This window comes from Engraulis encrasicolus, chromosome 3, assembly GCF_034702125.1.
Source record: "Engraulis encrasicolus isolate BLACKSEA-1 chromosome 3, IST_EnEncr_1.0, whole genome shotgun sequence".
In the NCBI taxonomy this organism is placed as follows: Eukaryota; Metazoa; Chordata; class Actinopteri; order Clupeiformes; family Engraulidae; genus Engraulis; species Engraulis encrasicolus.
Window position 1 is genome coordinate 54188131 of NC_085859.1, and position 17500 is coordinate 54205630.

Sequence of the window (17500 nt, forward strand, 5' to 3'; positions counted from 1 at the left end):
GTGTGTGTGTGTGTGTGTGTGTGTGTGTGTGTGTGTGTGTGTGTGTGTGTGTGTGTGTGTGTGTGAATTAATATCTGTGTTAATGAGTGTGTCTTTCCATATCCATATGCTTGGGGGGAAGGTTGCTGCCTCGGTCAATGCCAGAGGTGTATCATTCAGTCACTCACACACACACACACACACACACACACACACACACACACACACACACACACACACACACACACACACACACACACACACACACACACACACACACACACACACACACACACACACACACACACACACACACACACACACACACTTGACCTCTGTGCTCACTCTGAGTCCCTCGGAGGTTCTTGTACTAATGAGGCCGTGTGGCTAATTAACTGCAGGAGACATTAGGCTGGTCACCAGGCAGCTCTGCTATAGTGGCAGCAGGAAGCAACCGGGATCATCACACACACACACTCAGCACACAGTCACACAAATATTCATAGATTCAAGCACAGAGACCCATCCAAGCAGGCACTTCATACTGTGTGCCCTCTTGTGAATAATAATAATAATAATAATAATAATAATAATAATAATAATAATAATAATAATACATTTTATTTTGAGCGCCTTTCAAAATACCCAAGGACACTTTACAATCAAAACAAATACATAACAGTAGGGAAAGTATAACAAAGCAAAGCTTCAGTGAATTAACATTAGGAGAGTCATTAAAATGCAAAAATAAAATAGAAATAAAAGTACAATAAAAATATATGCTTTAAAATAAGAAAAAGAAGTAGAATGCATTTGAAAATAAAATAAAAAATAAACTAATAATTGAAATAAAGTGGAAGTGCCTGTCAGTGAGGTTGAAAAGCAGAAGTGAAAAGGTGTGTCTTCAGCTTAGACTTGAAAGTAGACAGTGGAAGAGATTTCCAAAGTTTGGGGCCAACAACACTGAATGCCCTGTCGCCCATGGTGCGCAGGTGTGTGGAGTAAGGAGGAGTGAGTCAGTGGAGCGTAGTGTGCGGGAAGGATTGTATGGGGTGAGCAGACTTGTGATGTAGGAGGGTGCAAGGTTGTGCTGGGCCTTGTATACGAGGAGGAGAATTTTGAAATGGATACGTGAATGGATAGGAAGCCAGTGTAATTGATAGAGGATAGGGGTAATGTGATGCCAGGGTCTGGTGTGTGTAAGTAATCTAGCTGCTGAGTTTTGAATGTATTGTAGACGGTTAATCAATTTAGTAGGGAGACCAGTGAGTAGGGCATTGCAATAATCTAATCTGGAGGTTACGAAAGCGTGAATGAGGGTCTCAGCAGAGGTAGGGGTAAGAGTAGGGCGGAGTCTGGAGATAGTTTTAAGGTGGAAAAACGCAGTTTTGGTGAGGTGTTTAATATGGGATTCAAAGGAGAGAGAAGAGTCGATGATGATGCCCAGATTTTTTACTTCAGAGGAAGGGGAGGTAAAATAGTCAGGGATAGAGAACTGAGAAAGGTTTATCTTTTTAGGTAATGATGGGGTGGCGATGATGATGACTTCGGTTTTGTTTTGATTAAGTTTAAGAAAGTTTTGGGTCATCCAATTACTAATTTCATTGAGGCAGGTTGGTAAGTTAGTGAGAGGGATTGGATGGGAAGGTTTAGTGTGTATGTAGATTTGGGTGTCATCTGCATAACAGTGAAAATTTAGGCCATGTTTTCGGAGAATGTTACCAAGGCGAAGAATATAAATGACGAAGAGTAGGGGGCCTAAAACTGAACCTTGTGGAACACCATGTGTGAGGAGTGAATTTGGAGACCAGAAATCACCAAGAAGAGGGAGGTGACTTTGCAGTGACTGCTCTCAGAAGTTGGGGTGTGTGTATGTGTGTGTGTGAGCGTGCATGTGTTAGCCTACGTGTGTGCGTTCCGTGCACACTAAGCTCAGAGCAACTCCTGGCCCCAAAGAAGCCCACAAATCAATGTCACTTTCCCCATAACCTGGTCACATGTGAGCCATAAGGACAAGTCACCAGTAACACACTTGGAATGAATGAGTCTTCTGGGAACCAAAAACACTTTAAAATGGTCATTTAATTTGGGGACCAGCTGGTTAAGTACTTCGTAATTCATTTTAGGTCTGGATCCTCAATGTTCTGGAGCGCTTGGGTGGGAGGAGTGAGCTCAGCTCTGGATTGAAATGAGTGGAGCAATCACTGATAGTTGACGTTCGTGACGTATGTTGTTATGCGCCCAAGTGCGTTCGCTTATTGGCCGGCCGTCTGGTGGACGACTAAACCCTCCCCAAAGAAGAGTAATCAGACCATTTACACATATACAAAAAGAAATGCTTCATGTGCTGCTGTACTGTTCAAGTGCCCCTGAGTGGGGGAAATGAACCCTGAGATGCTCCTGAGGGGACCATCCCTGTAGTTAGCTCACTGTTAGTCCCACTGGATAAGGCTGCCATCTAAATGATTAAAAATACAGAGTTTAAGACTCATTTGTGTGTTACTGAAAGGTGGAGATTTTAAGTTAAAAGTAGTAATTGTTGTATTGCACAGTTTGATCTGGTTAGATCAGAATGATGTTATAACTTGGGTTTATTGTGTATAATTTTATATGAGTGTGATCATTGTGAAGTCTTTTTTTTAGAAAAGTGTGGACATTTGGTCAACATAATGGCAATAATGTCCCTTTATGTGATGGCTTTTCCCTCCATCCACAGAGAAATAACCACTTCACACAGTCCTTAGACAATGATATGAAACATCGACTAGGACAGAATTATCTTGGTCTGAGTATTGCATCATTCTTTGCTGCCCACACCAATGCCATTGTAATCGCAGCGGCCTGAGTCACATTAATTGGAGTAATTTTGTATGAATAACTTTATATGGAGCATGAAGGGTGAGAGTGTCCATACTAAATGAAATCTACTGGCTGAGACGGAAACGCTTATCATGACTTATTAATGAAATAAAACTTTGTGTGGGCTAATAAAATTGTAACACAGCGCGCACTAGGTCACTACCACTACTCAACTTCCTCTGTGATCCAAGCGGCTTCAATTCCTTTGGGTAGCGACATCTGCTGAATAACTGAACGAGGAGTACAAGGGAAAAAAACTGTAGTGAATCAATCCATTGAAAGAGAAATACATTCTTAACATAAATTTGTAATGAGACAGGACTTGTGTAAACTCTAATAAATAGGGTATTCTGGACACTGCCTCCTGCTGCACTTTTTGTCGCAACCACTTGCCCAATTTCACCCCATAATGATCCCAGCAGCCTGAGTTGCATTGGCTGGGAGCATCTGGTCGATAAGTCCCACATTGCAATGTGGAAGATGAGGATAGCTGGAGCAGAGCCTGATCTGGGCCAATTCTGGGCCTCATCAGCATCAGATGAGGATGATGCTCAGGAGTACAGCATTTATTATTGGCCTGTTTCTATGGGCTACAGTGCCAGTGCCAGAGTCAATGCAAATGCCAGAGTCCAAGCCTGAACGTGTTCTGCTTGTTTGCCTTGAAAAATGATAGGTGCTACTGCCAAACAAAATAGCGCCCACAAAATTCTGTTGAACTTGAACTTTTACTTGATAAAATTCAGAACTACAATGTCATCATGTTTGATTCTAAACCCGATCACATCTTGTGAGGTTGATTACCACCCGTCTGTACATGGGTCAAAGACGTTTTTTTTTTATTTAGCTCAGACGTCAGGCACAATGGCATCTAATGCCCATAAATTAATTTGTAGTTGGTGGTTGATATGCTGCAATGAATATTCTTCTTAGATAATCCACTAAAAACAAAAAAACAAAAAATATATACAATAGTAGCACTGACTGTCGTTGCATCGCCCTGACACATGAAGTTACTGAGCGTTGGGAGTGCAGTGGCCAGTTACAGTATATGGGTTGGTACTGATCTCAGACGAGCTGCGTGTGTGCGCAGCAGGGATGCAATTTGATTAGAAAAATATATCCACCAGCCAAATTTGGTAAAAAAAGTAAAATAAAAGTGGCTAAAAAGGCTTTAGAATTAAAGGGTAAATCCCACCCCTGGCACAGAGGACGGTGGTTAGATCAAGAGTACTGTGTGTGTGCAAACAGGACTGGGTGTTGCAGGACTCAGGAGATATGTGGCCACTGGCTAGTTATGCGTGACTCTAATTTCAGGGCTGTAATGGCCAGTGTTCAATGGCAACCTTAATACAACAAACAAAAAAATACAAGGTGGGGGCAATCTCAGGATACCTGTCCATAGTGTGCAATGGGGTTTTAATCAAAGGAGTGGTGGTGCTGGACTCTGGAGAGATGTGGGGAGTTGTGTTTGGGAGTGCCATGTGCTTTGAACAAAGTGGTGCAGGTCTCAGGATAGCTGTGTATGCTGTGCAGGGTTGTCCCATCCAAAGGTGTGTGTGCACTGGACAGGGTGGTACTGAACTCAGTGGAGTGGAATGGTCAGCTGTGTGCTGTTTGCACTGAACAGGAGGGTGCTCTGCTAAGGGAGGATGTGCCCAATTAATAGAGTGGTGCTGGACTCAGGAGTGCGGTGTCCAGCTGTAGTGTGATCTATGTGCTGTGGTCAGGGAGGGGTGATGTCTAGCATGGTTATCGACTTTCAAATCTTTTCAAGACTTTGCCTGACCAAGAGCATAAAAATTAAGATTTCCCAAACAACATGGTTGACCCACCTCCCTTAGTTTGCTACTGATTGTTTGCTTCCTGACAAAGTGGGAGGAGTTCACGATTTTTCCGAAACTCAGAAACGATATTTGTAGAGAGAGTAGAGTAGAGTAGAGTATCGTTTATTGATCCCAGAGGGAAATTAAGGTGCCAAGTAGCATACACACATAAATAAAGACATTACCCACAAGACATAATACACATATTTACACATAAAATAATCATATATAGCTTACTGTTGCATACATTTTGCCAAGGCATCTCTCTCTAACACACACACACACACACACACACACACACACACACACACACACACACACACACACACACACACACACACACACACACACACACACACACACACACACACACACACACACACACACACACACACACACACACACACACACAACACACACACCAAATATAAAGTGTAAAAGTCCACAGTGTTAACATGTGCCTTAGCCAAGTGGCACATAGAAGCCAAGACAAAGTGTTCATAAAGTGTCCAGGAGTGTCCATAGTCTCTCTGCCTAGTACAATGTCCATAGTATTCCTTGGAAAAAGGATGGGGGGGGGGGGTGTCGCCCCCTGTGTCACTACACACACACTCTCTCTCACTCACACACACACACACACACACACACACACACACACACCAAAAATAAAGTGTACATAGTGTCACCTGTGCTGGGTGGCCAAGACAAAGTTACCATCAAAGTGTCCAGGAGTATCAGTAGTCCAAGGGGTTACACACGTCAACTGTGTCTCTCCACACACACACACACACACACACACACACACACACACACACACACACACACACACACACACACACACACACACACACACACACACACACACACACACACACACACACACACACACACACACACACACACACACACACACACACACACACAAACAGCTGTGCATTCCAATGAAAGAGGAGTCATAGGGTAAAGAGTCCAGGTAGATAAAGTGTGCAGGAGAGGGATCTGTTATGCAGTCCAGTCCCCTATGACATTGTATTGCTCCTGGCCTGACTAAAAGCAACAAAGAAGGTATTGTGTCACTCAGGGCTGTAGTGGAGGGTAAACGCACGTAAACGCCGTTTACGCACCTCTGGAAGTTAGGAAATAGCGTTTACCCACCTCTAAATAGCGTTTACCCACCTCTAAATAGCGTTTACCCACCTCTAAATAGCGTTTACGCAGCTCTTAATGGCAATTACGCACGTCAAAGTTCCCTGCATCTTGTGATCTGCCGTTGGAATAATCCATAATAAATTTGGTGTCATTTAAAAAATATTGTTGAACATACTTAACGCTTTAGTAGGAATCATTTTCATCTGCTCTGTATTCCGGTATGTGACCTTCCAATCAGTGCCTTTCGGCTGCAGCGAGAGAGAGAGAACCAATCAGGATCCAGGGAATATGTAAACACATTCACGTTGTGTAGTTGCCTGCCTAACTGTTCAAAGTTAATCATCATGGATATTAGTAGCCTATCAGGAGATATTTGAAGAGACCATCCAGTGCTTCCTCTTGCGCAGATGCCAGCAAAAGGCCTCAAGTACAAAGTAAGACTGACAGAGATCAATATACGTGAGTCGTTAAATGTGCTTTATAAATAACTGTCTTTCAACAGTAGGCTATGTAGCAAGCTGCTGGTACTGTATTGGTTAGATAATTAGTCCCAGGGTAACACAGAATGAGGGGAAAGCATTAGGCAGTGACTGTGGGGGTATTGCCGTTGGTTCATGTGTGCAAACATGTAGGCCTAACATCGGGTGAGTAACAGAACGTGTGCGCAACGATGCGTTATGACGCGGCGAGATGCGAGGATCTTCGTCCAAATCGCTAATCGCATGCATCGCTAACTGCGTTTACATCGCGTGCAGCGTGTAAGGGAAATGTTAGTAGTTGACATATGGAATTCACTTCAATTTGTGCTGTTTCTTGCTCCAGTTGTGGAAAAAACTATTGGCCAAACTCAGCAATAGAAAGCCTTTGCTGTGCTACTGTCCCAGAGAGCTGAACAAAAACCTCACTCTTAACAGGGGTGTTAACCAATCCAATGAGTTCTCTCTGTCTCTCTGTCTCCCTGTCTCTCTGTCTGTCTCTCTCTCTCTCTCTCTCTCATGGTAGATTGAACTTAACTAGCCTATACTATTTACCCATAACAAGTGGTGAATTTCTGAGCCCTTTTTAATTTGTACCACTGAAGGCATTTGAAAATGCTTCATCATATTTTAGAAATAGGGCCTATGTGCCTACATATTCCTTTTATATACCAAATGTTGATCATTTTGAAATTGTTTCAGTTGTTTAGGACTGAAATTATGTCTGCATACTATCAGTGCTGCAAACACATAGGCTATTCAACACACTTTAAAAACACACTGAAAAGATACGGCCATAGTAGCCTACTAAAAACATTTTGTTCATAATAATGCTGATTAATAAATGGTGATCTTAAATTTTAATACTGACATCCTTAGATTTGACTTGGTAGATCACGGCCGACCATCAACTTCAAAAGCAGATCTCGGTTAAAGGAGAAGTCCACTTTTTTGAACATTAAGGCCATTTTCTGAGTGGTCTGCAATGTTTTAGAGTCCCCCTCGCCGTTTATTTCATGTCTGCTGCGGTCTCTGTTATTTGGCTGATTTGGATTTGATCTCAACCAGCTTTAGAATGGCCGTCTATGGGCACCTGCTACTCTGTTGGGCACCCCTGAAATAGGAGATGAAGAAACAGGTAGTGCGAGAGGAGACACACACACACACACACACACACACACACACACACACACACACACACACACACACACACACACACACACACACACACGCACACACACACACACACACCCCACACACACACACCATATCTACTGTAGATAGTTCTTACTCTACACATACTTTTCTTTACTGTTGAAACACACTACAAACTACAAACACATTTGTTGACTGTCATTGATTTAATATGACTTTAACTGATAACGTCATGGAATATGGCCAGGACAGCAATACAGATTCGCGACACCTTGCGTTGCTTTGTGCTGTGTCGCGTCGCGTCGCGTCGCGTCACGGTCTGTCTGATCAAAAAATTCATAGTTTACCCACCTCTAATTTGACCACTACAGCCCTGGTGTCACTAGGAGGGCGCTGGCTGGCTAGGTGGTGTCTGCCGTGTGCACTGAACAGGGTGGGGCTACTGTGGGCTCAGTAGTGCAGTGGTCAGCTGTGGGTGGTTGAGATTTGTGTTCTTTATTCAGGGATGTTGTACTGAACAGTGCGGTGCTTCTTTGGGCTGAGGACAGGAGAGCAGCAGTGGCCTTGAGGGCCGTAAGAGGACACTAGCCATCTCCAGCCAGCTCTCCTCCAGCTGGGCCAGCTTTCTGTGTCAGCAGCAAACTAAATATGGAGCCAGTGCCCTGCTGGACCGGACCAGGAGCAGGGTGGCTATGGCCAGAACAGAACAGTACAGGGAAGGACAAAACAGCTCAGCTTTATGTCAATTATAGTTCTCTGCCTCTTTCTTTCTTTCTTTCTTTCTTTCTTTCTTTCTTTCTTTCTTTCTTTCTTTCTCCCTTTCTTTTAGTATGCTTCCTGTAGCTATATGATTGTTTACTGTAGTATGTCCACCTTTCTGCTCCCCCCCCCCCCCCCCCAACTCTATCTCTCTCCCTCTCTCAAGTTAAGGATTTCTTTTCCAACACTGCTCTGTGGAGCCCAAACAGGTCTTTGTTCTATTATGTCTTAATTCTAAGTTTGTTGATGTCTTTCTCTTCACTCACCAACTTCTCTCTATGTCTGCTACTACTACAACTACTTCTCTCTCTCTCTCTCTCTCTCTCTCTCTCTCTCTCTCTCTCTCTCTCTCTCTCTCTCTCTCTCTCTCTCTCTCTCTCTCTCTCTCTCATCCATTAATCCACCTCTCTCTTTGACAGGGTCCGTGACAGGAAGGGAAATTATGGCCCTCCTGCACTGAGAAGCCACTTTAATCTGAGCAGCTGCCCCAACTAACTCCAGGCTAAACCCAAACAGCTATTAAGAGAATGACAATAAAGAAGGACGATCCTTCTGAGAGGTTGCTGTATTCAACTGTGTGTACTGTTTTATCTGTGAGAGGGTATGCATGCGTGTGCATGCGTGCGTGCCCATCCATAAAATGATTCCCACAGTCCCTAGACTTGTCATCCATCTATGCATCCCACTATCCATCCATCCATCCATCTATCCATCATCCATCCATCCATCCACCCATCCATCCATCCATCCACCCATCATCCATCCATCCATCCATCCATCCATCCATCCATCCATCCATCCATCCATCCATCCATCCATCCATCCATCCATCTACCCAGCGAAAGGAGCTTTTAATGCTACATGTATATTTGAGATCTGCCCCTATTACACATCAAAGCACATTACACATGAATGTGGAGATGCCTATACTTTTAGACTGCCGGTGTTAAGGGGCGAATAGTAGGTGATAGGATGGTGGATGGTAGAGGGAAAGGGGTGGTATGAGGAATGGGGATGGATGGACTTAAAGATGGATGAAGAAAGATGGGGGGCGTAGGGGAGGCAGGGAGAAGGGTAGAAGTGATTGAATTTGTGTTTGTCTGTGTATGTGTGTGTGCGTGTGCGTGTGTGTGTGTGTGAGGTGGGGGAAGAGGGTGGTGGTGAGGGGGAGCATGGTAGGGGGGCAGGGCTGGTTGGAGAGAAAATGGATCCATTCTGTGATGTCTCCAAGAAAAGAGAGAATGTGCCTCACACATCATTAAGATTCTGAGTGTTGTGCTGCATTTTCTACAGAGCTCTGGGGTAGGCACACTACTGCTGAGAGAGAGAGAGAGAGAGAGAGAGAGAGAGAGAGAGAGAGAGACAGCTGGAATGTCAGTGTGAGACAGAGTGTAAATGTAAGCAAATGTGTGTAGCAGAATTGAACGTGTGTGTGTGTGTGTGTGTGTGTGTGTGTGTGTGAGAGAGAGATAGAGAGAGAGAACATAGGTGTGTATATGTATGTGTGTGTTTATGCATACGTGTGTGTGTGTGTGTGTGTATTGTGTGTGTGTGCATGCACGTTTGTGTGTTAGTATAGCAAGCACGTGTGTGTGTGTGTGTGTGTGTGTGTGTGTGTGTGTGTGTGTGTGTGTGTGTGTGTGTGTGTGTGTGTGTGAGTGTGTGTGTGTGTGTGTGTGTGTGTGTGTGTGTGTGTGTGTGTGTGTGTGTGTGTGTGTGTGTGTGTGTGTGTGTGGTGTGTGTGTGTGTGTGTGTGTGTGTGTGTGTGTGTGTGAGTGAGTGAGTGAGTGAGTGAGTGAGTGAGTGTGTGTGTGTGTGTGTGTGTGTGTGTGTGTGTGTGTGTGTGTGTGTGTGTGTGTGTGTGTGTGTGTGTGTGTGTGTGTGTTAAGGTGCAGGCAGGTGGTGAGCAGCTAATGAAAGAGGAAGTTGGGCGTCGGCCAGGCTCATTAATGACCGCCTGATTCTGATTCTGCAGCGTCAGATCCTCCCAGGCAGCCCCCAACCTTCTCTGTTCACCACACATCAGGCAGGCAGCCCCATACCTCTTTCAAGCACCCCACTCATGCATTCCCCGTCTCTCTCCCTCCTCCCAGGCACCCCGTCGTCTCTCCTCCCTGGCACCCCCGTCGCTCTCCTCCTTCCAGGCACCCAGACTCTCCTTCTTCCCTCATCCCAGACACCCTATTCTTTGCCCCTTGTCCTCCTCTCTCCTAGCTCAGTTCTGCATCCCTACACTACATTTCCTCCCAAACCTCCACTCCACCCCCTTGCCTCTTCCGCCTCCTCCCCTTCTCATCTGTAACTCCTGCCTTTCCTCTGCTTTTCTCTCTCCATTTCCCCCCTTTCTTACCCCTCCCTTTCACCTACTCACACACCTCTGTCCCTCCTCCTCTCCTCTCTTACTTCTGTCTTTTCTCTGCTCTGCCCTCCCCTGCTAACATATTTACAGCTTTCACCTTCCCCCCACTACTTGTGTCAGGGGAGGAGAGGAGCGAGGGAATTACCGGCTGAATGTGAGAGAACGAGAGAAAATGCGAGCGCACTCTTCCCACAAGAGGTTGTCTGCCAAAGACGCCCAGAGGACAAACTCCTCTAATACACACACACACACACACCAGACACGATACACATGCAAGTCTGCAATCACACACACAAACTCACAGTGCACGTACACACGCACGAATGCACAAATGCATGAACGCGTGAACACACGGCAGCATTTTTTTACACTTTTGGCTTCAGTGAGGCAGGCAGGAAGGCCGGCAGGAAGGCAAGCATCAATTGATTACCATAAGACAGAGAAAATAGTCTGTCACCACAGTGGTCTCCTGTTCATTGAGAGTGCTTAGCCGCACCGCTGACAGCATTTCTGCTTTGATCTCTATGGCCTCGACTGCTGCAGCTGCTGCTATTTGGCTTCAGGATATAGTAGCTGATATCATGACTCATCACTTCTGTTAGGCTTGCTGCTGGTTCTACTGCCGATTATGCTACCTGCTTCTACTTCCAGATTTTGTGTCAAAATCAGATCAACTCAGTGACACAGATCATGAGGATGACGAGAGAGTTGGACATGGAGAGAGAGATGAAGAGGAAGGGTATGAGCAGAGTCAAGACAGAGACCACAATGAGGCCAAATTGGGGACAAACTAAAAAAATGTGCCCACGCCAGCATCAATCTAACACACTCCACTCCACTCCACTCCACTCTTGACTGAGCCCCTAGGCAACATTGGGGATTCATAGAGAGTCTAGGAAGCACTGTGGGCTGACAATCTACTGTAATTAAATGTTCCATGACAATAAACTGACTTGACGTGAGACACTCTTACTGATGGAGGATAACCGCAGCAGGCAGATTTTGGCTGGCTTTAGGAGACAGGGAAAGACATTCTGGCTGATCTGGGATCAGAGAGACTGACTGAGCTGGGTACACTGACAAATTGGCTGGCCCGAAGATCCATCTTGACTGGCTGGGAGATCTAGGAACAGTGACTGACTGAGCTATGCTGCCACAACGCTTACTGTGAGCAACATGGAAAAGACTACGCAAGAAAGCATTACAAATGCCGCAACTAGAAAAAGTAGACTTGAAGATTTGCACATTTTTTATTTCCAGGAACAGTGACTGTGAGCACTGCCTGCCACAACCCCTACTGTGAGCAACATGGGAAATGGCTGCAAGACCATTGAAAATGCTGCAACTAGAAAAAGTAGACTTCAAAATATGCACAATTTCTATTCATTTTTCAAGTCAACGAGCAAGTCACTAGCTTCCTACATCAGACATAACCACAGGCTGGCCCTTTAAAAAAGAAGAGAAAGACAAACAGTGACTGACCAGCTGGCTAAATTGGGGGCAGACACTAAAAATTGCGCCTGCGTCAGCTTCAGCCAGTAGCACTAACCCACTCCACTCCACTCCACTCCACTCTCAACTGAGCCCCAGGTTAGTTCAGGGCTTTGTAGAAACTCAAGGAAGAAGACATAGACTAGCAATAGAAAAAAGAGACAGTGACCAACAAGCCGGCTGACTTCTTATTTATTCTGGCCAGTGGTGCACAACAGGTACACTGCCCTTGGCCTACTTTAACATCACCATCAGAAAAGTGACTGTCAATCCTAGAAAGGTAGTGGATCATCTCACTATAGCGGTCAGGTCAGTTAGCAGACTTCTTTATGCTGACATCATGTGTATTTTGGTCCAGATCCTGGCCGTCTGTGTGGTGCACCTGGTGGTGCCCTTGACCTCCTTTGGTCTGCCACCTGTAATGTCACCATCAGCAACGACACTGTCAAGGCTGTCAATCACAGAATAGAAGAGGGCTCTCTCGGTCCTTGGGGAGGCAATGTGTTCACTGCAGCTCTGCACCACACTTCTTGTGTTGGGTCTGAAAATTTGACAAAATCTAAACAAAAAGTTTACCCTTTGCGCTCCACCCAACCATGCTCAATTTCAATGGAGCATGCCATATTCAGTGGTCATAATTCATCTCCCGATGGACTAGATAAAGTCTAGAAAATTACAGTAACTTGAAAAGGTTACAGTGACTTGAAAAGGTTACCCACACAATGACTGGCCTGTCAAACTCTATTAGGGCTATGGTTTATCTCTTGATGCATTATGTATAAAGCATTCTGGGTCAACCCTGTTGCGATAACTGTGTGGTGTAAATAAATTGTGTTGACGGGACCACATGTGGGCCAGACAGAGATAAGAGAGCTTCTTGCCAGATGGATACACACACCAAAGATGCAAAAACAAACATTCACACATTAAATATATGAAGCCACCTACACACATGCATTCACACTCACACAGGCACACAGACAGACAGACACACGCACGCACACAAGCACACAAGCACGGATGCACTCAGTCTGAGACTGAGACTGAGACTTCTTAAAGACGGCTGTCTGGCACTCTCTCCCCATACTGTTTGAGGAGCGTCTCCATTAATGCCAGCACAGGACAGATTGATGTCTTCACAATCATTAGAGCACACTCCTCCTCTTCCATCTCGTTGGTTGCTCTAACTCCACGCTCCTCTCCTTTTCTTCTCTCCTTTTCTAATTCCTCCTCTCCTCTCCTCTCCTCTCCTCTCCTCTCCTCTCCTCTCCTCTCCTCTCCTCTCCTCTCCTCTCCTCTCCTCTCCTCTCCTCTCCTCTTCTCCCCTCTCCCTTTCTCCCCTCTCCTCCTCTCCTCATCTCATCTCATCACCTCTCCTCTCCTCCCCTCTGCTGTAATTCTAGTGCATATAAGGCTGTTTGAAAGCTATTCATCTCCTCCTCCTGCCCTCCTCTCTCGGTGTGGGCCTAATTTGGGCAGTAAATCTGGCCATAACATCAAGTTGGTGGTGATTACTATGTGTGTCTTGGACAAATGTTAACAGGGTGGTGCTTAGGGAGAATGAATACCCTCAGCAGCCCTGTCACACTGCCAGGAAGGACCAACTGGGTACACTGCACTGCACTGCACCTCCAGAACACAATGACACCTAATTACAACACTCTCACTACACTCTCACCCTCTTCAAGACACGCACACTTCCACACACACACGCAGACCCACACACACACACACACACACACACACACACACACACACACACACACGCACGCACATACGCACGCATACACACAGACACACACACGCACACGTACACACACTGTTGTGTCAAGGCTGCATGTAGGCCAATGAGAGAGCTTTAGAAGTGAGGCTGAGGCTGCTAGATATGACAGGGGATACGAGAGGAACAAGGCTGACAAAAACCACCAAAGCAATCTATACAACAGCTCAGCAGCTCAGGTTGCTGAGAGAGAGAGAGAGAGAGAGAGAGAGAGAGAGAGAGAGAGAGAGAGAGAGAGAGAGAGAGAGAGAGAGAGAGAGAGAGAGAGAGAGAGAGAGAGAGAGAGAGAGGGGGAGTGTGTGTGTGTGTGTGTGTGTGTGTGTGTGTGTGTGTGTGTGTGTGTGTGTGTGTGTGTGTGTGTGTGTGTGTGTGTGTGTGCATTAGGGATGGGAATCTTCATCATCAAAGCGATACAATACGCATCTCGATACCAACAATTCGATACATTCATAATTCATGAAATTCCCATTGATAAGACTCAATTACAACACCATACGATGCAGTACGTTTCGTTACGACGTGCTACGATACAGAACAAATTAAAAAAATAAACTCATATAAAAGGCTGTGCCTATTACTTTTAAAACATTGGGAAAGGAACAGAAAGCATGTAGAACGCTTTTGTGCCATTACACACTGCTTTGGGCAAAGAAAATGCATTCTTTGAAAATATATCGTTTTAATGCAAATGTGAAAATACAGAGCTTCTGCTCATATTGGAATATTGTAGTCCTACAGATGGGATTATTTAGTCAGTGCACATGCAGCACTGACAGGTTTGTATGAGCTCTGAATAATTTATCTGCAAAATTCACCCAGATTAGAAAATATAAGCAGATGTAGGGAATGGTGTTACTTATCAAGAAAAGAGAAATAACATTCACTGGACTGAAGTGTTGGAATAGGTGACTTGAATTGGACAGCCTGTACACGAGCTTCAACGCAGACCTTGTGTGTGTCCTGCACGACAGAGAAATATACACGTAATTAGCTCCTAAGCAATGTTGCACTTCCCAACTTAGCGATTTCTCTTTTTGCTTCCTGTAGGAATTTGGCATGGTTGCACGGGCTCTGTAATGTTTTCCAACACTATTTTTCTGGTTCATGCACTGGCTATTTGCTGTCATTAGGAAACAGTAAGCAAAGAGACTGGATAGAATCCAAGGATTAAAGCAAAAAAAAGTCATCTGACTGAACTTTTTTACCGATTCGGCACCCGATCGAGTATCACCCCGTAACCCTACGAAAACCAGTAACCAGGCTCTGCTCATAATGAAACATACACTGGTTCTATGCAAGGAATGGTGGCAGGGCCGGCGCTAGGCATAGGCAGACAGGGCAGTCTCCTAAAGCAGAATATATCTTGGGGGCACCAGTAATACCAAAAACTTCAACCAACATAAAGCATTACATTTCACATTAACGACGAATATTCAGTATACACTCAGGCCTACAGTAGGCCTACACTCAGTATGAATGTAGGTACTAGATCAGATGCGCTCAATCAGACACATGCTATTTTTACAGATGGCAATTTGTAAATACAAAAAAAGGATGCATGTTAACAACACGCCCCCCTTTCCCAACACGCCCCAAAACCAAAAGTTGTTATCTAGGCATGAACTGTAATGCAGCTTGAGGCTCATCAAAAGAGGCTCAGATTGTCAACGTCTGACAGTGGGGTTTTTTTCCGGACACTCGCCATTTTTTCACCACAGCAAAACCAAGTCGTATCGCTTAGACTTCCAACATAGCCTACACACTGCAATGCCAACAACAACACAAATAGCTAGAGAGTTCACAGCAGGTGAACGGCGTCTTACTTATCCATCTAAGAGGCAGATAATACTCAAGATAAAACCAGATGTCTTGATAATGACGTGACATGACATTAGGGGAAAGATTACAAAAATGCATTTTGTATAAAATCGTAGTTGCACAACACGGCGACAAGCAGAAGAGTAAAAAAAGATATTGTAGGATTTGAGAAAGGGAAAGGGCGGGGATGCGTCGTTGCGCCGTAATTAACATGCAATTACAAGACACGGTACATGTCGTCCGTGTGACAGCCGACACATTAAAAGAAATGGCTACAAGAAGTTCATGAAAATAAATCTATATATTTGTTACTGATTTGAGGGAGTGAAGAGGGACGACAACTAAAGTTTCATGCTAAAAAACGCAGAAGCCAGCTAGATCTAGAGTAGAGGACAGGACATGACGCATAACTAATACACAGCACACATCACGGCCTTGTGACAAGACAAATGAAAGATTTCTATGCTGGCATTACACCATTACAAGAGAAGGGCAGGGAAAGGCATCAAAATGAGTACATGTTTGCGAGTGATTTGATTAAAGGGGTATGCCACTATTTTGGGGCTTAATACAGTTAAAATCGTTGGCTGGGGTTTATAAAGGTGGTAAAGTGTCTTATTTTTCATGTTAAGCGTTGTCTTGCTGTAAGACAAGTTAAAAGAGGGAATATGTCGCTAAGCTAGTGAAAGTCAATGTATCCGTGTAGCATTGTAGCATGCTACACGGATACATTGACTTTCACTAGCTTAGCGACATATTCCCTCTTTTAACTTGTCTTAAAGCAAGACAACGCTTAACATGAAAAATAAGACACTGTACCACCTTTATAAACCCCAGCCAACGATTTTAACTGTATTAAGCCCCAAAATAGTGGCATACCCCTTTAAGTCAGGATGACAACTTGGTCTCAGGCAAGGGAAACGAAACAAGCAGCGCATAGCTAATAGGGGTAGCCAAACTTGCTACACTGTCCAGCAGTGGTTCCCCAATCCCCATCTCCGACGGGCCGAACCACATTAGCTGGAGCTTATGTTTTTAGTTTTAAACAACTTGTCAGTGATTTTAGCACATTTTGCCGCGTCCAATTTAGGGTATGCGTTATCTTTTCTTGCGCTTGTCAGCCACTCTTCTTTCTCCATTTTGCGTCCTACCGTCCACCAGAGTTTTAAGCCAGGTGGTCGTCAACTACTATTGAGGTGATGATTAGGTTTGTCAAGTGGGGCTCTGTAGGGAGGGGCGGGCCTTAGAGAACCGAAGTGTTTCATTGGACTAGCCCAATGTGCATTAGAAGAAGCATCCAATGGGCGCCGATGTGTCATTTTTTACGGGTGCAGACAATAAAAAATCATTGATATATATTTTTATTATTTTTTCGGGCCCTGGGAGGGCCCGAGACGCGCGAGGGCCCACCGGGATTTGCCCGGTACGCCAGATGGCCAGTTCAGCCCTGGTCTCTGGTAACTCTTATTATTAAATTATTATTATTATTAAATTATTATTATTATAATTATTATTATTAAATATGCCTTATTCGCCTATCATAGGATGTATTCCCGCATCACATGAGACCTAATAGGCGTAGGCTAGCCTATTTATTTTATCTATTTTATCTATCTATTTATTTATCTCTCTCTTGCTGCGCCGTCACTGAATTGTTGACTGCTCGTGTTATTTTTTTGGAACATGAAAGAACAGGGGATGGCGCTCAACATAAAGGAATTACTACTGATGAGTGAATCTGTTGTATCTCACCAGTGGAGTGACCGTAACTAAATCTGTACACCAAACACATCTCTCGTCCCCTTCTCATGACCAGGAGTGCTCTCCATTTCAGTTCAGTTAGAAAGTAAAA

At 44.7% G+C, this 17500-nt stretch overlaps 1 protein-coding gene across 1 annotated transcript in view; it reads right to left on the reverse strand.

Annotated features, from left to right (window-relative positions):
• Positions 1 to 17500, reverse strand: part of LOC134446376 (fibrinogen C domain-containing protein 1-A-like) — a 119863-nt gene that overhangs the window by 78342 nt on the left and 24021 nt on the right. The gene's annotated exons all lie outside the window — the stretch shown is intronic.